This window comes from Pteronotus mesoamericanus, unplaced genomic scaffold, assembly GCF_021234165.1.
Source record: "Pteronotus mesoamericanus isolate MK-2021 breed Mesoamerican mustached bat unplaced genomic scaffold, CSHL_Meso_final contig_20, whole genome shotgun sequence".
Classification (NCBI taxonomy): Eukaryota; Metazoa; Chordata; class Mammalia; order Chiroptera; family Mormoopidae; genus Pteronotus; species Pteronotus mesoamericanus.
In genome coordinates this window covers 52,084,176-52,107,695 of record NW_026555085.1, presented here as the reverse complement: position 1 = coordinate 52,107,695, position 23,520 = coordinate 52,084,176, and positions in this window count along the sequence as shown.

The following is a 23,520-nucleotide window of genomic DNA, read 5'->3' as shown; positions in this document are numbered from 1 at the left end:
ATACAGGAGTGCACATCATATGATCCTATTTTTATAAAACTTTAGAAAAGATAAATTTAACATATGTGACCAAGTAAATCATCTGTTGCCTAACTTACATCTTGCAAGAAGATTGATTGTCTACGAGAACCTTTATGGGAAGAGCTACTTTTCTATGTCTGGATTGTGGAGACCTTTGTAAAAACTCATTTAGCTCTCCCTATGGTTAAAATGAATGTAAGGACTAGGAAGATGGCTCATCAACTTAACACCTTAATAGCAAGTTTTTCAGTTAAGAGGTTTTCCAGGACAAGGGATCCTGGCCAAATACAGGAAAGCTTCAAGACAAGGAAAGAAAGCAGAGAGAAATGAAACCTCCATGGATGGGAGAGGGCATGCAGAGAGCTGAACTTAGGAAGCAAAATTGCCTTTGCTTAGTAGTTTAGAAGTCTTTGGGTAAGAGTAAGGGAGCCCCAATGAGTTTTCATGGGAGTGAAAGTATATCACCTTTTTTCTGCTTCGTTATGTGATATGTATTCAGATATAGATTAGTGTGTTGCACAAAAAAAGTACTTGAATAATATTTATTAAATGAATAAATTAATTGACTAAGTTGGGTGGTTATCAAATGAATGTATAAGGAAATGAAAATAAAATTAATTTAACATTAAAACTTTTAGCATAGTGTTGGGGCATTTATTGCACTCAGTGTGTTATGGCTTTAATAACTATTATTTCATAATTTTGGCTAAACTCAGTCCTTGTAAGAACTGAATTCTAGAATCATAAATGAACATTATGGAATATTTTTCAAAGAAAGGGATTATGTAAGGTTAATTAAAGCAGGACAATTATAAGGAATTTATTTTAACTATGTTTAAAATTGCTTAGTTTGCATTATATTTAAGTGCTTTAGGGGAAGTTTGGAGTTAAAACTCCAGTTAAAATAAGAACCGTTCAGTATTAATTACAATGATGAAAGAAGAGAAAAGTTAGAGAACTATGTACTTGAGATTTATTCAAGCCACTCAACTATATTATAACTGAAAGAAAGTTATTGAAGAGCTTGATTAAAAAGAGAGGGTAGACCTTCCATAGGTTTATCATTCTTCAACATAATAAGCTTTGCCTCTATTCTAGGTCCTGGCTTCAGTGGGATCTTGTGTCCTGTTGTGCCTTTCTCAAAATGTGTAAGTTTCATTTTGGTGTCCTGGATCTGCAAGAACAGAAAACATTGTACAAATAAGGCATCCCGTGTTTTCACTGGGACCCTTCAGTGTGCCGTGTGAATGTCTAGCACACTGTATTCCCTCTGCCTGTGGAGTCAGGCAGGAGCCCCAGGCAGCCCCTGCATTCACTGGTGGCATTATAGAGAGAGCCTAGGACTGGGACGGTTTCAGGAGAATGGATTAGGGAGCAGACTGCTTCTGCTGTAATGTGCGGTGCTTCCGTCCAAGAGTTACACAATATCGGACCTCAAAAATGGTGCTGATGTGCTTGTTGGGGTGATTTAAGTTGTTTGCATTGACAAAACCCTGTTCAAAGGAATTTTTCTATCTTTTTTCTTCTGAGAGACAACAGATAGAATGTAAAATAATAAGAAAATGGTAAATCACAATATCTGAAAGAATAACAGTAGTGAAATATGAGCAGTCCTATTATAAACCCCATGCTTTCAATGTAATTCCACTAAGATAGAGTTTAGAGGTAAAACTAGTGTACTTACAATCCAAATAATTAAATTAAAACAAAAATAAGGCATTTGGAAGGCCAAACTAGGTAAAATTTGGGAGTAATTAGAAAATCCTGTTTAAACTGGGGATAGCTATATGGGTTACTCTGTAGCTCCAAAGCACAGAATACTCACTGAGCAAGAATGGCTATGCTCTTGAAAATAAACCAATGTACATTTACAACAAAAGGCTAATGAACTGGGCATATCTAAAGATTATTTAATGAGGAAACATGACATTTCTAAATGAATCCAGTGCTTTTAAATACTCTCACTTATTAGATATGTAATAAATATCTGTGATTTAAATGGAACTTATAATTTGTTAGATTTTTATATTAGCAGTGCATTCAATTTCTGTAATAATTAAGTAAATTATAAGGTGTGGAAGGCATTTTTGAGACATAATTCCTGCAAGGAGGAAGTTACTACTAGTGTAATCTCACAGCCTTGAGAATTAACAGTGTACTTCCTAAAATAAGCCAATTAAGAGCTTTAAACTTCGAATACAAATAGCACTTTGAAAAATAATATATTGTAAAATAGCCCTGGCTGGTGTGGCTCAGTGGATTGAGCGCTGGCTTGTGAACCAACAGGTCGCTGTTTCAATTCCCAGTCAGGGCACATGCCTGGGTTGCGGGCCAGGTGCCTGGTGGAGGACACACATTGATGTTTCTCTCCCTCTCTTGCTCCCTCCCTTCCCCTCTCTCTAAAAAATAAACAAAACATTTTTAAAAAAGAAAAATAATATATTGTAAAACAGAGTAAAAGAGAATGTGCCTTCTTAGGGAAAGGAAGTCTAACACTTATAGTTTCTTCTTAAAGTCTTCTAAAAAGTAGACCTTAAGGAATATTTAGATTATGAATTATATATATATATATATATATATATATATATATATATATGGTTGTTTTTATGTCTTGAAAAATGTAATGCTTAATCTCTGAAAATTCTGAGTGACAATATTTTTAGATAAAATTTTGCCTTTAGCTGTCATCAGTACCTAAGATAGGTCAAGTTATAATTAATGCTTTTTTTATTTGTATATTATCAATAACTGGGTAAAGTAAATCTTTTGTATGGTTGGATAGTTTCCAGATTTTGTCTTTCTGAATTGAATAGAATTATTGTGAATCATAATTCAAAATATGAGAAAAGAATGTTTTTGAATCTTGGCTTTAGAATTGTTTTGCTGCTGATAAAATATGGTATTTAACTAAAGAATGTGCATATCTAGTTTAGTTTGGCTACAGGAATAGTTAGCATGGGGATATATTTAATTAGTAGGGTAATCCTGTGGTCTCTTATGAAACTGGATATAATAATCATCAAACATATATATTGAATTTAAAAGATCTTTGAAAAAAAGTTTGTTTCTCTTAGTACATTTCCCTTTCTAGGAGATAACTTCTGAGACCTTCCAGAGAAAATATTGTCTAATATTAAGCTTTGCGGACCTAGGTGTATATGAAAATGTGCTAGGCAGACTTACATTGCAAGTTCATTTAAAAATTATAGAAAATGCACAAATTGTATGGAATTACCTCTCTATGAGTAGCCCCTATTTTTAGAAAATGAATACGATTATAAACAAAGCAAGCTATATTAAAGTGTTTTTTCTAAGGAAAGAGAAATATGACATGTTCTCAAAGTTCGAAGTGTTGATTTTAAATATTGTTAATAAAAGGAGTCAAAGCATTTGGAATTTAATAGTTTCCCTTTTGTTTATTAACAGTTTTAGTTGAAAATCATTTCAGGATGAAGGATATCACGACTCAAGTCGTAATTTAAATTATTTAAATTAGCAATTCCATGTCGACGTTTGTCTATTAGCTAAATTCCACACCTAAAATGAATCCCTGTCATAGTTGCAATAAATAATAGAATTCTTACAGAAAAGATTGATTAAGTTAGGTTTATTTTCCTCTAACCACACACATCACTTGAAGGCTATTTGTGCATTTTTAATTTTTATTATAATTTTATGCTTTTTAAATGGAGACTCAGCCTAGGAAGAGTTAGCCCCTGAGATTTCTCCTGTTTATCTCATTTGCCTCTCTCTCTGAAATCATGAATGAAACATACTCCAAAACACCCCCGACTGAGACATACAAATTACCTGTCTACTTGCGGCTGGGTAAACTTGGAGGAAAATGTACAATGAAGCTAAAACTCATGTTTTTGCCTAAAGGGAAAATTGAACAAGTATCAGAAATCTAATAGTTTACTATAAAAATTCCCTTCAATTATGAATTTTTTAAACTAAACAAAACAATCTTTTCTGTTTCTATAATGCTAAGGATTGTGTAGTAAGTATAAATAAATATTTAATTACTGCTTTTTCTTGAAAATTTCCTACACCAGATAGTAAAGCATTTCTTCAGAAAGTGAGGACACTTTTTTCAATAAGTCAGACAATGATGATAAAACCACTCGTGAAAACCCAGCTGACCTCCTACAAAGCATGTTTATTATATAGACATATTTGATAAATACACAGATGGTTTTTAAGCCAGCTTACTGCTTCTTTAATGAATTCTTCTGATAGCTTGCTACTAATTTCCATATTTTCTTTCCAGAGATGATCTTGAGAGTCTAGTCAACAAAACCTTTTGAGGAAATAAAACTCATATCTTTATCTTGCTTGTTTTATAAAGGAATAAACTTCTCAAAATATTCCTAAATACAGCATCAGTATTGTTAAAGTCAAGATGAGATCAAATTTCTAGAAAATAAATCAGTATTTTCCAAACTGGGATGCATAAAATGATCCATTCTAGTTTATAAAAATATAACAGAGGGTATTTTCATATTTGTATTTCATTTCTTTTTAATTTATATTTTTGTGTAGATTGCATAATTTTCATGCAATTCACACTTAAGTGTGTACTTCTGGAACATAATCACTGAGGTCTAAATCCTCCTTCCTTACTTACCAGATAAGGTAATTTGGCAAAATTACTTTTCTGTATCTTTAAAATAGAGTAAAAAAATAGTATCTGCTTCATAGGTGATGTGAAGATTGAGTTAATACTTATCTATTACATAGAATCTTACATAAATCTTATATGACATGTTTAGATCGTATCATAAGTGTTATCAAATATAATTTATAACTAAATAAACAGATATACTGAGAGTGTATATATCTAGAAACTTTTTAAATTAGTTCATGACCAAAATTTAAAATCATTTAAATATATGCATTTATAATGTATGTATACCCAGCTGTGGTAAGAATAGATATTGAAAGCAATCATTTAATAAATAAGTGGAGAAGAAAACTTAAAATGCAATAAATAAAAAGGTCCCCTGATGAAATGCCATCATCATTACTGAAGCCTGACATAACAAAAAAGCATTTCAACTCCTGAGGGGGACAGATCTGTGTTTGTTTCTGACTCTGCAAGAAATTTTTAGTATGATCTTGGACAAATTCATTCATCAATATGTTTTTCATCTCATGAATAGCAATAGTAATATTATTTAATAGGTTTGTTTTAAAGATTAAGCAATGTACTACATGTAGGGTGTTGAGGGTAGTGTTTGCCACATAATCAATGTGGAGAAAACAATCTGTTTAGTTCTCTTCTTCTTCTGACCGCAGTGCCTTAAATTCTTATATTTCTCAGATAATAGAAATTTTTGTTGGTAGAAATCATGATGGAATATCTCATTTTGAAATATATATTAGGTAATACATTCGTCTAAAGCATCCTGAAGGCATAGAATGAGTATCTTGATGAAGTAATGGAGCAGAATCAAGAAAGGAGTATAGGTGTTGTAGGCATTCTTAGACATGTCAGCAAAGTCCTTTCCTCATGGGAGATCTCCACAGGCTAAGCTATATCTTAGTCACACTGACAATTTATGAAGTGTCGTCCACGTGATTGCTCCCTTAGCACAACTGTGACACCAACCATGCCATTAACTTTATGTCCAGTTCTATTTCCAACTTCTAAGAGTGAACTGGAAAGGAAGAAACTATATCTTCCAATCTTCGGCACAATAAACTTTCATTCATTGAAGAGCAAGATCAGGGATCAGTCCATCTGTTCTGATGTCTGTATCAGGCTTTCCAAAAAAAAAAAAAATAGACCCTACACTCAGGCACCTAGAATGTTTTTCTCAGGTCTGTCATTTTCTCTAATGTCTCCTATAGATAAAGGCAGAAGATTCCACTTTGGTTTCTCTTGAACACAGAAACAGAGTCGGCATCTTACACCAAGATCTGAGAACTTTCAGAGCATATGGCATGAGAATTTAATAAATTTCTTCTCACTGTGTGCTATTAACCATAATATCAGGGCTATTGAGAAATCTGGATCACTATCTATCAACCTATCTATTGTGTAAAGACAGATATTATATATATCATATACTTACATAGATGTCATATATTCATATATATACACACACATATTAATACATATGCACTTTAGTATAAAATTTATGTAATTAGGGAGCCACATAATGGGTAGAGGACACAGAAAAAGAGTAGAAAAATACTGAGGGATGATGAGATGATGAAATAAACATCATTTCTAAAATACATTTTGCCTATACCTGGCTCTTCATACAACAGAAAACTTGGAAACATCAAATTATTCATTCCTTAAGAGATATTTATTTTGGCAAAGAGATTGATGCAGTAATTAATGGGTTGAATTTGGGTATATTGGGATTGAGATGCTTATATCCATCTAGGTGGCAATGTGCAGGCAACAGCTGGATCTGTGAGTTTGGGTTCACAGTCCTCAGCACACAGCTCTAAGGTGAGTCCTTAAGCAGTAATGAAGTGACTGAAGGTTTGTGAAGTGCGAAAGATTGCAGAACTGCAACTGAAGCACACCAACATGTAAATGATTGCATGGATACAAAGGAGTGTGAAGAGAAACCCAGAGGGGAGTGACTGCACTATTATGAGCAATTACAGAAAAAAAAAAAAGGGAGAGCGTTTAGTCAATAAAGAGTAAATTCCAGAATCAAGATCTCCAGAAAAACACATGAGTAAACAGAATATCTTGAATGAAGCAAGATCTAGAGGATAATTGTTAACTTAGTGAGACAGAGTTTCAAAACAACAGTTATAGAAGCTATAAATTAATAAGCTAAGAATAAAAAACAATTCGAAATGTAGAGATCAGAGTCAATATATGTTTTTTATAATGATAGAGGAATTGAGAAATTTATTAAGAATTACAATCAATCAAAGGCTTTATAGAAGTAGCTTAAATGGTAGAAATATTTCCTCCAACTTCAGACCTTGGTCTCAGTTTTTCCCATATGTTCAGCCAAACTACTTAATATCTTATCACTGCATTATAGTTTAGATCAGGAAAGTAGTTGAACACTTTTTGGGTAATATGATTAGAAATGGTCAGCAAAGTATAGCATGGTTATTATAAAGAAAAAGGCTGGTAGTCAAGTACCACTTGATATGGTCAAGAACAAAGCAGATGTTCAAGACCAGTGTTGAGTTGATCCTGGAAGAAACATCTTTTCTTTTTTTTTCCTTTTTATTGTTGTTCAAGTACAGTTGTCTCCCTTTTCCCACCATCATTTTCCCTGCCCCACCCATCCTCACCTCCTACCTCCCTCCTCCCACCTTCAATCTTACCCCGCTGTGGTTTTGTCCATGGGTCCTTTATACATGTTCTTTGATGACCCTTCCCTTTCTTTCCCCCGGCATTTCCCTACGCCCTCTCCTGTGATTACTGCCAGCTTGTTCTTTATTTCAGTGCCCCTGGTTATATTTTTCTTGCTGGTGTGTTTTGTTGATTAGGTTCCACTTACAGGTGAGATCATATGGTATTTGTCTTTCATTGCCTATGCTTATTTCACTTAGCATAATGCTCTCCAGTTCCACGTATAGGCGAAGTGAAGGGTATTCTGATAAACAGTTTTATTTGAGATGAACCAATAATAGATTCTACTTATGAGTATAATTTATTTTTCAAATCAACCTTTGAGCAGAGTCTAGTTTAAATTTTAGAGATTCAATCTGCTTTAAAAGGGATCTAATTAAACAGATGTCTAAATAAATGCACATGATTCAGAGCCATGGTAACATATTAACATTCATTATTAGTTACTTAAAACTCATGTTAAACCAGTTATTTCTCACTGTTGTGAACTAAAGACATGGAAAAATAGTCAAAGAGGGTATAAGGTTTAGACATCTAAGCTAAACCTAGAGCTAAAGAGATATGACTGCTTGATTATGCTAAGCAGTTGAATATTTGCTCACATTCCCCACCCAAATATTGAACCAGTGAGGATTTAGTCAATAGAACATAGTAAGTGTTGCATTTGACAGTGTATTAGAAGCAGAGAGCAGTGGACTTAAAATTATCTTTCTAGATTTAGATAATTGTTGAACAAAGTTTGAAGAGAATCACATTGATATAAATAAAAGAAATGATATAAAAAGTGGAATACTCATAATACCCCTTTATGTATGTTTTGATTCCAAAAGAAAATGCACATGTTCAGTCAACTGTTAGAGAAACCCATTTCATTATTCCAGTCCTTCAACTGTGGTCATGAGTAGATTAATCCAGATTAATCCTTGCAGGAAAAGGAGACTGTGCTACTCTGGAAGGTTCACCTTCATATAGAGTCAGGACTTTTATCCCTATTCTTTCTTCTGTACACATTTTTATATTATTTATGTTATCACCTCATTTTCTTTCATTACACACTCACTATGTGCTGACTAATCACGCGCCCCCAGACATGAACTCTGTAAGTGTTTATATCTGAGAAATGACTAAGGCTTCACCATCTCAAGGAGAAGAGGCCATTACTCCTTTGCCTACATGAACTATATACACATCATCACATCTAGATCTTTAGATACTCAAGCAGATGGTGATTCGGCCTTCAGGAAATCCTGGGATTTGGCTGGTTTTCCAAACCCTGCTTTGGTCAGTCAGGAGCTAAATACACTCTCACTGTAATGCTTATACTATATCCATTCCTAACTTACAATTATGTCAGCCTTAATCAGTAACATAGACCTGTATAACAAAGTCCTGTTCAAAACACAAGTAAATTTAGCAAAAAAAAAAAAAAAAGGTCTCTGTTCTATCTCATTTACTTCTTAACATGTAGATTCCACAGAATTGAGGAAAGTGTATTTTGAAAACAAGGAAAGTGTCAGGGGAGTGCTATCATTCTGAAATTCATACTGAGACTCTCAATGTCTCTATTTAGTAATTTCTCTGATACTGATTGGTAGTTATGCATTTAAATTATTCTACAAATGAGAGAATTTACTACTGTAAAGACATTATAGTTCACATTTTAAATGTAATTACTACAGGATCTACTTCAGTCTTTTACAAAATTTGAATTAAATAACAGATGACAGGATTCTAGAATTCATGTTTTTTTTCTGGAGTTATTTTTAACATAATTATCACCAAAAAGTCATACCATTTTATTATGAACAATTCATATATATTTCACTATTCAGAATATGGTTTAAAGTGAAAAGCTATCTCAGAACAAGTATACTCATATTCTTGAACAAAGGCTGCGTTCATAATCATAGATCTTTCTTATATCTATTACATAAAAAGGGAACTAGTTCAAAACTTCAATATTTTACACGAGGCTTCACTATATATGTAACAATGGGAAAATCCCACTTTCAAATGCACTTTTCATGGAAAATCAGTATGGATTTAATAGAGAGTGAAGTCTCTATGAAAGAATTCATGATGCAACTTTAGAAATTCACCAGCAGTAAATCACTGGAACTAGATGAGGGCACTGTGATGAGGTGTGGAGGAAATATGGTGTGAAATAGTAGAGATATAGACAAGGATACACCTTAAAAGCAATAAGCACTTGATGATTGGAAAATTTCCCATACTCAAAAGGTAGCCTAGAAACCTCAGCTAAAACTAGGTTTAAACTAGAAAATACAATATAAAGTATAGCAAATATAGATGGTTGATTTCACGTAATATGATTGTAACACACTGCAAGGATAATTACTTTAAGGTTGAGACTGAAATTACTAGCCTGATCCTGAATAAAGAACCTCATAATTTTAAACTTTTTATCTCTAACTGAATATATTACATTACTTTTAAGTTTGTTTGGTTTGCATTATGCTAAGACATTGCCATGTAAATATTTTAATCAGCATTAGAAAACCAGTGTTTATATAACAAAAAGCAAAACATGAGTAATTAACTACATTAAAATGCAACATACTTTGGCCTATGTTGTTTTAAATAGATTTCTTTCAGGGTTCTTGAATGAAATCTTGAGGCAATTTCTGTATCCCATTTCTATTAGCATTTCAGAGTCTTAAGTATCTGAAGATCTCTTTTGAAAACATTTTACTAACACAAATTTTTTTATGATTTTATCATACTGTTTCAAACTATTTAAAACTGTCTCCAATAAAAACTGACTAAAACACTCTTTTTGTTTTTTGTGTTCTAATTAGACATTGATACCTAATTCCCACTTGGCTGTGTGGTTGGAGACACACATGGACAGAACTGCCTCCTTCTGTGGCACTCAGGTCACTGACCCAATGAGAGCCAGGCTCTCATTCTGACCAATTTACCTGTAGAGGTTCCACTGCCTCTAGCAACATATTACATTACAGAGCTTTCTAGACTCTAATACACTGTCAAGGTTTATATTTCTTAATAACCAGAAAAACTCCAGAAAGTAAAAGAGCACAGTTATTGTTTTCATTTTATTGTCAAAGAAACTGAAACTCAGTAAAATTATATGAATTTATTTTTTAAACCACATGATCAGGAAAAGAAAAAAGAAGAAGAAAACCCTCTGATACCTCATTAAACACCACACAGTTGAATCTGCATGCCTCTCTACTTCATTGGTGCAAATTTTCAAGCAGGCTCCTGGGTTAAAGAAATGGTCAAAGCCTGTAAAACTATCATGTTCTTCCCCCAATGAAGCTGTAATTGATTTGTTTGGTGGCTGTGCCTCTGTCCTGACCTCATTATTACCATTCTCAAAGAGGTACATAGATGAACTCTAATGAAATTAATACTTATTTTTCCCGTCGGAGAAGAAGGTAGAAGGAAAAATATTAAAAATATGAATAGATGTTAAAAATATTCTAGGATAAATTTATATATTGGAGCTAAAGTAGCTTTGGATTCCCATATTGTGTCTGAATTTACCAGCTCCTAAAAGTGTGAAAGAGGCTTAGAAACTTCATAGATACCTCAATGCCCATGATCCACCCATTTTAGGGTGTGATTTGAAAAGCAAATGGTGTGTTGATGGCATTAAAAAAGTTATAAAAGACATTTTAATGACAGTGTAATCAAAGATTACACACCAGCTGTCACAACTAAGGCAACCATAGTAATTGGTGGTGACCAGAAGGCTTTCCAAAATAAGCTTCTTTTAAAGAGTCATTTAAAACTATCACCAAGGGACTGCAGACATTTAAATTTTCTTTAGATTGAGAGTCATTATTTTATTTCCTTTTATCTTTTCTTTGCAGAATAGTACACCTCAGTATAAAATCTGCCTGCTTTATAGTGAATAATAAGATACAGAAGCAAAGAAAAATATATAATTGATTAATATATTAGCTTGCCTTAAATAACATAGAGATACTTTATACATGCATAATTAATAGTCTCTTTAATATGTATCATAACACCTCTGGATATCCTGGGCCAACAATTCTATGTTCAAAAAGCCACAGCTAGTATAAGTATCATTGTCATGTTTAATTGATAATGATGCTTCTTATTGCTCTGCTATGTCTTTCAAGAGTTTTGTGTAATCACTGATATAAAAATACCTCATATATAAATGGGCAATCATGCTGTCAGCATTTTTGAATTTTTCCCATTAAACTCACATAAATTATACTATAGTAATACTTCATTATGTTAGTAAAGCAGTTAGTGTTTTACAAAATGTTTCCTACATGTTTTGCATTTGTTTCTCACAACAGCCCAATAACATATACAGGGTAGGCATTAGCAGCCACATTTTGCAGATGTTGAACTTGAGAATGAGACAAGTTGATTACTCTATTTAGATTACATAATAAAGAACATATCTGAAACTTGACTTTGGGAAATCTTTGCCAGTACTTGGTGTTGTTGAGCTTTTCTAAGCCAATTTAATAGGTGAGTAATGGTTTCTCACTGAGGTTTTAATTTGCATTGCTGTAATAACTAATGAAGATGAACATCTTTTCCACTGCACATTTGTTATCAGTATATCTGTTTTGGTGAAATGTCTATTAAAATATTTTGCTCATTTAAAAAAGTTGGGTTGCTTTGTCATGGTTGAGTTTTCAGAGTTCTTTAATAATGTACTTACAAGTTCTTTGTGAGATCCAATTTGTCAATGAGTCATTCTATGCACTCTTACTTTGGTATTACATCTAATAAATCTTCACCTAACCCAGGGTTACAAATATTTTTCTATACTTCTATTTTTATCATTTTGCATTTTATATTTAATTCTATGACTCATTTTGAGTTAATTTGCTGATAAGGTGTCAGGTGTGGTTGAGTTTTTTTTATTATTTGTTTTAATTATTGTCATTTTAGCATATGGTGTTCTTCTATACCAGTACCATCTGTCTTTTTTCTATTGAATTGCCTTGGTACCTCTGTCAAAATCTTTCTGTGGGTTTGTTTTTGGCTCTTATTCAAATTATCTATGAGTATAGCCTTCCGCTAGAACAATGTCCTTACCAGATATCAGATTCAGGAGAGTCCTATTTCCTGTTCCAGTTCACGTGAACATTGTGAGGTCCAATCTGACAGCATCTCAGGAGGAGAGCAAAGGTTTAAGCCTACGTCCTCCAGCAATTAATGTTCTGAACTATAAAAATGGAAAATTTTACAAGTGACAAAATGAAGACTCTGAGAGTTTTGTTACCTATCCAAAAGATCATAGCAAGTAAATGATAGCCCCACGCTCAAATTCCAGAGGCCCAAAGCTTAGGAGTTCCCTCTATCATAACTGTTGTAATTGTACATGAAGAAGTACAAATTACAAAAGGAGCCACTTTGGGCTAAGCAAGTAAAAAAAATTCCCACCCTCTGACTGACAAGAGATCAGTTTGGGTAAGCAATAAAAAGCTTTTGGTGTCGTCACAACAGTCTAGATTATTATTTTTTAATTATCCCATATTTTCCTCCAGAACTTTTTTCCTAAAATGAAAATGATTTTTTTTGTTCCAGCTTAAATAATACAGAAAAATAAAATTAATTCAAAATCCTACAAAAAAAGAAAAAAATTGAGACCCCAATGTCACACATGATATGAACATACTGATGTTAAATGTAACTTTATAAAACATCCTACTTTATAAAAATATGTATATGACATATGGGACTACATATATCAAAATGTTAATGCTTATCTCTGATAGAATTGCTTTGAGATTTTATATATGTTAGTGTTTTAATAATTAACATATAAATTTTATAATTAGAACATAAAAGTTAAAATTTATTTACAATTGCGTCAATCAATTATCCACCTTTACTTAGGTTAGACTTTGGTGAAACATGTGATTTTTAAGTCCATGGCTTACTGTGTTTTATTGTCATTCTGAAACTACTGGGGTAACAGTTACAGCTTCACATATTCATAACAAATAATTTGTTTCAATTTATATCATAACACTATTATTTCTTACAATGTGACCTATATTTACTTAGGCCACATTAATTAAGATGAAACCAAGAAAATAACTTCGGTGAATCCTAGAATTTGAATATGTTATTTTGAGTTTGTTTATGTTGTAGTTGATTTATACTTGTGTTGGGAGCATATTACTCTCATAAGCTCAAAGACCCTTGAATTGGGTAAATGGACAAGAATGCATTATTACTATTTTTAATTCTTCTGTATCAGTGTGTTAAATGAAACCTTTAATTGTCTTAGTTTGGGTTGAGCTGCATGAGCTTAAAACAAATGGTTTAACATGATTATACATTCTAAGAGTTACCAGGTCATTTGTGAGAACTAAAAGGGGAATGAAAAAGTAGACCTCTTACCTCAACACATCTAAAGGGTATGATAGGAGGACTGGTAGAGGAAGATGAGGAGAGATGATTTCTCTGTAGGAAGTTGCCTGAATGTTGTGTATTCCCTCCTCTCTCTTCCCCTTCCCACTTACAGAGTGGAGGTTTTTTTCAAGAGGGGAGATCAGCTTCTCCCACCTGCTGAATATTGAGTGAGATGCAGAAATCTTTGAGCCCTGTGGAGAGCAGGACTGAACTAAGATGGTGTCAGTTATGCGAACTAAGAAGTCATGTTTAGAGCATATGCAGTAGAGCAATGACTCAGAGGAATGATGCAACCCCTCCAGCATGCATAATACAATGTGGTAGACAACATGTGGTTACCTGAAGGATAACACCACCCTCTCAGAGGATGGGCATTGGAGTTACTTAACAATATGTGCCTATCAGAGCTGATGTAAACAACATGCTCCTGTCGGGACTGAGGAAATCATGTTCACAAGAGACTGTGCAAAAGCAACATGCAAAGGCACATGGACAGGACTTTGCAACCAAGAGGAGCATTAAAGCAGGAGCATTCTGATGGACTGCTGAGACAGCCAAGAGGGAGAGAACAGCACCATGCTGCTCTGTTCAACTCTGCTCAACCTGATTCTGAAACGCTGCAGACTCTGTCTTGCAAGATGCAGACTGGCTCTCTCCTGGACCCAAATTCTGGACTCTTGGGACTCAGGTTTGTTATCCCCCAATTCTCTTGTGTGATGTTAATGCTGATTGTTTCTGAGTGACTATTATTGGATTATTTTAGATTTGGATTGAATCTGCGTTAATAAAAGCTGAGTGAATAGCATAGTCACTTGTGTTGACTCTGTTATTCCTTGGTGCTGATATCATCTGTAGGGCCGGTGGCTCTGCAGGCAGCCCAGCACCTCCAGTCCGTGACAAAAGCTGGAGGCTGATTTACAGGAAAGACTGTAGTGTGGCTACCTTCAAGTTTAGAGTATCACTTGCGACAAGTCCCAATGCGCCTAAACTAAAGATCAGAATGCAACAACAATCTGACCTGTGTCTGCTGTAGTTTGTAGGGGTTGGTTCGCTGCTTGACCATCAACTAAACTACAGAGCATAACATGGTGGGAGTTTCCTAAAGGCAAACAAGCCAGAGAGCACTGCATGGTGTGCTGGTTTATATTTCTCTGACAGCAAGCAATGGTAGATGTTTACTGCATACTAGAGTGGACACTGGGGAGGAAGTTGTGCGGGATTCATTTCATTCTTGCAGTGGGTTAAATAGTCTTCTCTGCACACTCTACTCCTCCCCCTCCTGATTCATGTCAGAATGTGACCTTATTTGGAAACTGAGGCTTTGCCAAGGTAATTAGTTGAAATTAGGTTATGCTGGATTAGAGTGAGCCCTAAATCCAAGGACTGCTGTCCTTATAAAAAAGAAGAGAGGACACACAGAAACTCATACAGAGAAGAAGTTCATTTGAAGATTGAAGCAGAAATTGCAGTTACCTTCCCTCAAACCAAAGAACGACTAGTGATAGCAGTAGCAGAAGCAAGGAACGTCAAGGATTTCTAGCTCTATAAGTAGCTCAGAGAGAGGCATAGGGTGGTTTCTTCCTAGAGCCATGAGAAGGAACTAACCTGCTGATTTGTTGATTTTAGACTCTGGTTTCCCGAACTGTGAAAGAACATATCTTGTTGTTTTAAGCCATCCATACAATGGTAATTTGCTACAGTAGCCCTGGGAAACTAGTGCAGGCTAGAGTAAATAAAATTTATCATCCAGAAAAGGACTTTTTTTGAGTAAAGGCTTTACAATGGCTTTAGCAGCCCCCTAGACCGGCTCCTGACTCCCTCTCTGACCTCATCATCTAACTACTCTCCTCTTACTCCATTATTTCAGCTACATGGCCTTCCTTGCTGCCCCATGAGTTCCTCCAAAACTCCTCAACCTGGTCCTTTGCACTTAGTGTTCCCCTGCCAGGTAGGCTTATTTGCCAGATAATTGGATGACTTCCTCTATTACTTCCTAAAGCCTTCTGATAAATGTAACTCTATCAATGGAGTCTTTTAAAAAATCTTTTATTGAATAACAAAGGCACTAAATGCTCCTTTCTCCTGCATTTTCTAGCCTTCTCTACCTTGCTCATATTGCTTTCCAAACCACTTATAAGTTATACATGTAATTGTCTAATGTTATCATGATCTATCATTACCAAATACAATATAACTGTCCTGAAGACATGAATAGGGTATTTTCATATATTGCGCATGCAATAAATAAGAATATTATAAAATAGTTATTTGTCAAGAGATATTTCTAACAAAAATTTTAAAATTAAAAAATGCAGTAAGATATGCCAATATATTTTGTAACCTAGCAAGTTGATTAATTTATGAAAAGTTAAAATTCTAAAATTAGATGGAGAAAAAATTTACTCAAATGGATGTACTACTAAATAAAAAGAAATGGCAAACACCCTACTTCAAAATTTAATCAATATACTCCTTGTCTTATACATGATAACTCTTAAAAGAAAGAAGAAATAAAGAAAATACAGTTCAGTTTATTTTTGCATAACCTATAAAAATTGTAAATGCATATAGATATACTTACTTGTAAACATATATAAAAATTTGAGATATTCTCAAAGGAAAATTAAGGTACTTCCATTTAATCCTCACAGTAATTAAACATCAATCCAATAAAAATCAGAAAAAATATATAGTAGATTGGTACCATACAGTGAATAATTTATTCTGGTGGGGACATATAATTATTGCTTCGAATAATTAGAGAATACATTTTATTTACTAACATATATGAAGCATTTTAAATCTTGTCACATATGAGATGATCAAATAAATCTCAGAAAACTGAAAAAAATTATAAACCGCCTTCTTAGACACAAACAAAATTAAGTTAGAAGTCATTCTCACTCACACACACACACACACACACACACGCACAATAACTTTCAAAGAGCCAATACAGTAGGTAATATAATACCAGTTTTTTAAGATACACTTGGGATAAGCAGAATTGTAGGCCTTACTGTAAAGTTTTGTAAAGTAATGTAAAGTTTTGGTACTCAAGCAATCTTGAAGAAATAGGCAAGTTTGGATGCCTATTTCTATCATGAAATAAACTATCAACATTTTTAATGAAAATCTAATAACTAATTTTAACATGGGGATGAAGGACTACTTGATTAGTATACAAAAGGATAAAACATGAATGAACCCATATGTGGGACATAGATACATGATAGGATGATACTTTAGAACAATTGGGCAAGGATGAATCATCTAGTCATTTTTCCCTAGCATATTTAGAAATTCATAAGAATAAAATTGGAACTTTAACTCATGCTACATACAAAAGTATGTTCTAGGATACTTTTATATCAAATATAGGATACTCTACATCAAATATAGAATTTGTACACCTAAATATGAAAAGTAAAATTAAAATAGTTGGAAGAAGAAAGGACTACATTACATAAAGATTTCTTAAAGTCAGCAAAATCATTATAAAACCTCCAGTTTCTGTCTCTACATATCTGGAGCTGGGGAGTTGCCATTCTGTCTTAACAAGTGAAAAACTAAATAGACTGAGAAATCACGTCTCCTTGGATCCCTAAGGGAGGGAAAGACACAAGATAAATCACTGCCCTCGAGATGAGAGCGTCCATAGATAAGCACAGACGAATGCGGGGAGCTGTGGCTTACCTGAGCTGACGTTTACCAGAAGATATCATGGCAGGAACCAGTATCACGGTAAGAAAACCTGAACTATAATCAACAACTTGCTGGTGGCTCAGTGTGGACAATTCTGAGAGTTAAAAACTCCAGGGGCACTTTATCATACTACAGCTTTGTGAAACTTACCCCCCGGATCTCCACCAGATTCCCATAGTAAATATCAGAGAAAAACCCCCTTTTGGAAGAGGAACCATTTCGAAATGCATCAGAGAGTTCTATTCTTTTTAACAAGACCTTGTCCTCAGGAGAAACCAATTAACCAGAAACTAATATGCCTTCAGGAGAAGCCAGTTAACCAGAACCTAACTGGCTAGAGTGTTATCAGAGCCTAATTGACCTGGGGAAGAGAAATAACCAACTCAGCTGGCTCCCACAATCCTGTCACACTTAAGCAGAGGAAAAAACAAAACAAAACAAAACTGAAAACAGTTATAAAGATCATAGTCCAGAGGCAATGGCTAACTAAAAGACTGAAGCATAATCACAGGACTACATGTTTCCCTCCCCCCCCCGCCCCACACACCTCACTAACACATTATTAAAGGTCAATTATAGCCTTTCTTTTCTTCCCCCGCCCCAGCACAATCTTGACCTGCTTTCAAGAAAAAATTTAAAAGGCATACAAAAAGATAAGAACCGCGTGAAGAAGCAGAGCAAACATCAGAACTACACATGCAAGGACACGGGAATTATACCGGATATTTAAAACAATTATAATTAATATGCTAAGGGTGCTAATGGATAAAGTTAATAGCATGAAAGAACAGATGGGCAATGTAGGAAGAGAGATGAAAATCCTAAGAAAGAATTTATAAATGCTAGGATAAAAATCACTAACAGAAATTAAGAATTCCTTTGATGAGCTTGTTAGTAGACCGAACATAGCTGAGAGAAAAAACTCTCAGCTACAGGATATATCAATAGAATTCTCAAAAACTGAGCAGCAAAGAGAACAAAGACTAAGACAAAAATTAGAACAGAATACATAAGGACTTTGGGTCAACTTAAAAAAGTCTTAATGGGAATACCAGAAGAAGACAAATGAGAGAAAGGAACAAAGAATTATTGAAACAATAAAGACAGAGAATTTCAAAAAAAAATAGTATTAAGCACCAAAGCACAGAGCCAGGAAGCTCAGAGAACACCAAGCAGGATAAATCCTACCCTCCCTCCCCCACAAAAATATCTACACCTAGTCGTATCATTTTCAAACTACAGAAAAATTCTGAAAGAGCCAGAAGGTTGGAACAAAAACACATTATTTATAGAGAAACAACAGAAATATGAATTATATCTGACTTCCCCCCAGAAACCATGCAAGCAGGAAGAGAATAGAGTGAAATATTTAAAGTGTTAGGGAAAAAAATACCTCACCAAACTAGAATTCTGTACGTTGCAAAATGGTTATTCAAAAAGTAAGGAGAACTATAGTTACCCTCCCACAAACAAGAAGTAAGGGAATTTGATGCAGGTAGACCTGCCTTGCAAGAGATGTTAAAATACTTTTCAGAGAGATGAAAATAATGTGTGTGTGTGTGTGTGTGTGTGTGTGTGTGTACGGTTATATAAGTGAAATAAATGATAACAATGCCATAAGGGACAGGACGAAAGAAATAACATTATTTTGTTATTATAAGGCACTACCTGTGAGGTAATATAGAGTTATTTGAAAGTAGACTGGAATTAATTGAAAATATATATAACACACTCTAAGGGAACCACGAAACTAAATTTTAAAAATATAACTGATATGCTAAGAAAAGAGAAAAATGGAATCATATAAAATGATCAATTAAAACAACTAAAGACATAAAAAGAATAGAAGACGAAAACATGAACAAAGAACAAAAGCAAAGATAGACAACAGCAATGGGTATGGTAGATATAAATCCAATTACGTTGATAATCATTTTGAATATTAGTGGTCTAAATGTCTAATTAAAATATGGATTGTCAGAGTGGATCAAAATATATGACCCAATTATATGTTGTCTACAAGAAACCCTTTTAAAATATAAGAGCTAATGGATTAAAAGTCAACAGATGGATAAAATATGCCATTCTAACATTTATCAAAAGAAAGAAATTTCAGACAGAGTAGACTTCAAAGTAAGGAAAGTTATCAGAGGTAAAGAAGGACATTTAAGTTATGATAAATAAGTTAATTCTCCTATGTCACAATTGTTACTGTACATATGCCTAAGAAGAGAGCATCAATGACATGAGGAAAAAACAGATAGAATTACATGGAGAAATAGATGAATTCACTACCATAGTTTGAAACTTCAAATCGCTCTCTTAGAAATGGACAGGTCCAACAGGCAGAAAATCAGTAAGGACAGGGCTGAAAACAACACTGTCCATCGATTGTATGGAATGGACATCTGTAGGATATAAATAACAACAGAAAAATACAAATTTTTCTCAAACTCACATTGAAGAGACACTAAGACACATTCTGGGCCATAAAAAATACACTAACAAATTTAAAAGACTAAAAATAATACAGTGAATGTCTGCTGTCAGACCACAATGAAAGTAAACTAGAATCAGTAGCAGAAAGATAACTGGAAAATTCCCAAATATTTGGAAATTAAACAACACACTTTTAAATAACACATAGATTAAAGAAGGAATCTCAAGAGAAATTTAAAAATATTTTGATCCAGCTGAAATTATAAACAAAATCTATTAAATGTTGTAGAATAATGTCCAAGCAGTGCTTAGAGGGAAATTTATCTCATTGACTAAGTATATTACAAAAGAAAAATTTTCAATCAATAATCTAAGTTACTATCTTACATTATTGGAAGAAATCCAAAATAAGCAGAGGGAAAAAAAAGAATTAGGACGGAAATTAATAAGTGTTAAATCAAGAAATCAACAGTGAAAATTAAAAATTGGTTCTTGAAAACATAAATAAAATTAATATGCTTCTATCCAGGTTATGATTTTATCAATAGATGCAGAAAAAGCATTTGACAAAATTCAAAACTATTCATGATAAAATAATTCAGAAACTAAAAATAAAAGGAAACTTTCTCAACTTGATAAAGAATAGCTTCGAGAAAACTGCAACTACCATCAAATTTAATGGTGAGAAATTCAAAGCTTTTCCTCTAAGATCGAGTACAAAGCAAGGATGATCCTTTCAGCATTCCTTTTCAAGGTCATACTGGAATTTCTAGCTAATACAATAACACAAGACAGGAAATGAATGGTACATAAATACAGGCTAAATTTAAAAAAAGCTATTTTTGTTCATAGATGATGTGATTGTCTATGCAAAAAAATCTAAAAGAATTAAGAAAACATTCCTGGAACTAATAAGCAGTTACAGTGAAGCTGCAAGATACAATGTTAATTTATAAAAATCAATGGCTTTCCTTATTACTAACAATGAACAAATGGAATTTAAATTTTAAAAACACAGTATAATTTATAACACCACCCAAATTAAATACATAGGTATAAATCTAAAAAAGTACATACAAGATCTATGTAAGAAAAACTATAGAACTCTGATGAAGGGAGTAAAATAACTAAATACATAAAGAGATATTCCACATTCATGGAGATAAAGACACAATATTGTCAATATGCCATTTTTTCTCAAATTGATCAATAGATTCAGCACAACCCCTTACAAAACCCCAGGAAGTTAGTTTATGTATGTCAATATACCGGTTTTAACTTATATATGGAGAGGCAAACAACCCAGAATATCCAATACAATATTGAAGGAAGATAACAGAACAAAAACGGACTGCTTGACTTAAAGACTTAGTATAAACCGACAGTAATCAATATAATATGTCTATTCTTGGTGAAATAATAGCCAAATAGATCAATATAACAAAATAGCAAGCCCAGAAATAGCCTCCCAAAAATAATCAACTGATCTTTGACAGAAGATTAAAGGCAATGCAATGGAACAAAGATAATATCTTCAACAAATGGTGCTGGAACAACTGGACATCCCCATGCAAAAATTAAAAATGAACTAGAATCAGACCTTATACCCTTCACAAAAATAAATTTTATATGTATCATGTAAGGGGAGACCAAAAAAATAAAACCTAACCCTGGAATTATCTTCTGGAGGGCGGGCTCCTTGTAAAACAAGTCTCCCCATTAGGTGAGTGTTCTAGGAACCCATATGTATCAGTGTACCAGCTGGTGCTGTTGTGAGAGGCTGCACTCAGATTCAGTGACTTTTTTTGAAGACTCTTTCAATGTGTTTGCCCATTTCATGATGGATAATTTAGGAGTACGCCTTCCCACACCGTGCTGAAAGTTCAACAGTTTTTGACCAAAAAATGGCTTGACCCCAATCCCTCAACCTCCCTATTCACTCAATCTTGCCCTGAGCGACTTTCTTTTATTTCCCTGAATGAAAAAAAGTGCTCAATGGGAAATGTTTTGCCTATGTGGAAGAAGTAAAACAAAATATGTCAGAAGTGCTAAAAGGCATCAAAATCCACAAGTTCAAAAACTGTTTTCAGCAGTGGAAAAAATGTCTCACTAGGTGTTTTGTATCAAATGGAGAATACTTTGAAGGTAACTGAGATTTAAACATGTAAGAGAAAATATGTAATTTTTTAATAAATAAACTCCATTTTGGGGGTCTCCCCTTGTAGACCTAAATTTAAACCTCAAAACCATAAAACTCCTAGACCATAATATAGGAGAAAACTAAGATGACTGTCGTATTCCAATTGGGTGGCTATAACAAATTTATTTTTCACAGGTTTAGGAGCTGAAAGTCCAAGATCATAGTGTGAGCATAGTCAGGTAAGGGCTTTATTCTAGGTCACACAGTTATCATTGTTTCCAACATGACAAGAGGGACTACAGGAGTTCTGTGGAATCTCTTTAATAAGAGAGCTAATCCCATTCATGATTACTTAACCACCATGACTAAATTGCTTCCCAAAGGCACCATCTACTAATAACTTCACCTGCGGGGGTTAGGATTTAAACATATGACATTTAGGAGGATGCAATAATCCAGACCATGGCAATGACCTTAGTATTTGATGTCTTTTTAGATATAATACGAGAAACACAATGCATAAAAAGTAATGCATAGGCTGGACTTCATTAAAATTAACAACTTCTGCTCTGTGAAAGATAATATAAAAAGAATTACAAGACAAACTTCAAACTAAGATAAAATATTTGCAAAAGACACATCTAAGAAAAGGCTGTTATCCATAAATATAAAGAACTCTGAAAACTCAACAGTAAAAAAAATAACCTTATTAAAAAAATGGGCCAAAGATGTTTACAGAAATCTCACCAAATAAGATGTAGTTTCAAATAAGCACATGGCAAGTTGCTTCAAGTCATTGGTCATAAAGAAAATGCAAATTAAAACAAGAAACTTATTAGAATGGCCAAATTCCAGAACTCTGACAACACCAAATGATGACAAAGATATAGAGCAACAGAAACTCTCATACATTGCTTGTGGGAATGCAAAATGTGCAGCCACTTTGGAAGAGAGTTTGGCAGTTTCTTACAAAACTAATCATTCTGTTGGCATATGATCCAGCAATTGAACTTCTTGGTATTTATTTTCCCAAAAGAATTGAAAACACAAGTCCAAACACAAACCCTGCACATGAAATTTATAGCAGTTTATTTGTTATTGTCCCAGTTTGATAGCTGCTAAGATGTTCTTCAGCAGATGAATGGATAAATAAACTGTTGTATATCCAGAGATTGGAATATTGTACAACGCAAAGAGTAAATGAGCTATTAAGCCATGGAAGGACATGAAAGGACTTTAAATGCATACAAAAAAGTACAAGAAAACCTGAACACACTACGCGCGCTATATTTAATTTCAGCTACATGACACTGTGAAAAAGGTAAAGCTATGGAGGCAGTAAAAAGATCTGTTACCAGGGATTGGGAGGGTGGCAGAGAAATTGGCAGAGAACAGGTTTTAGGGTAAGGAAAATACTCAGTGATGTTAACAATGGATATCTGTCATTACACATTTGTCAAAAACCATAGAATGT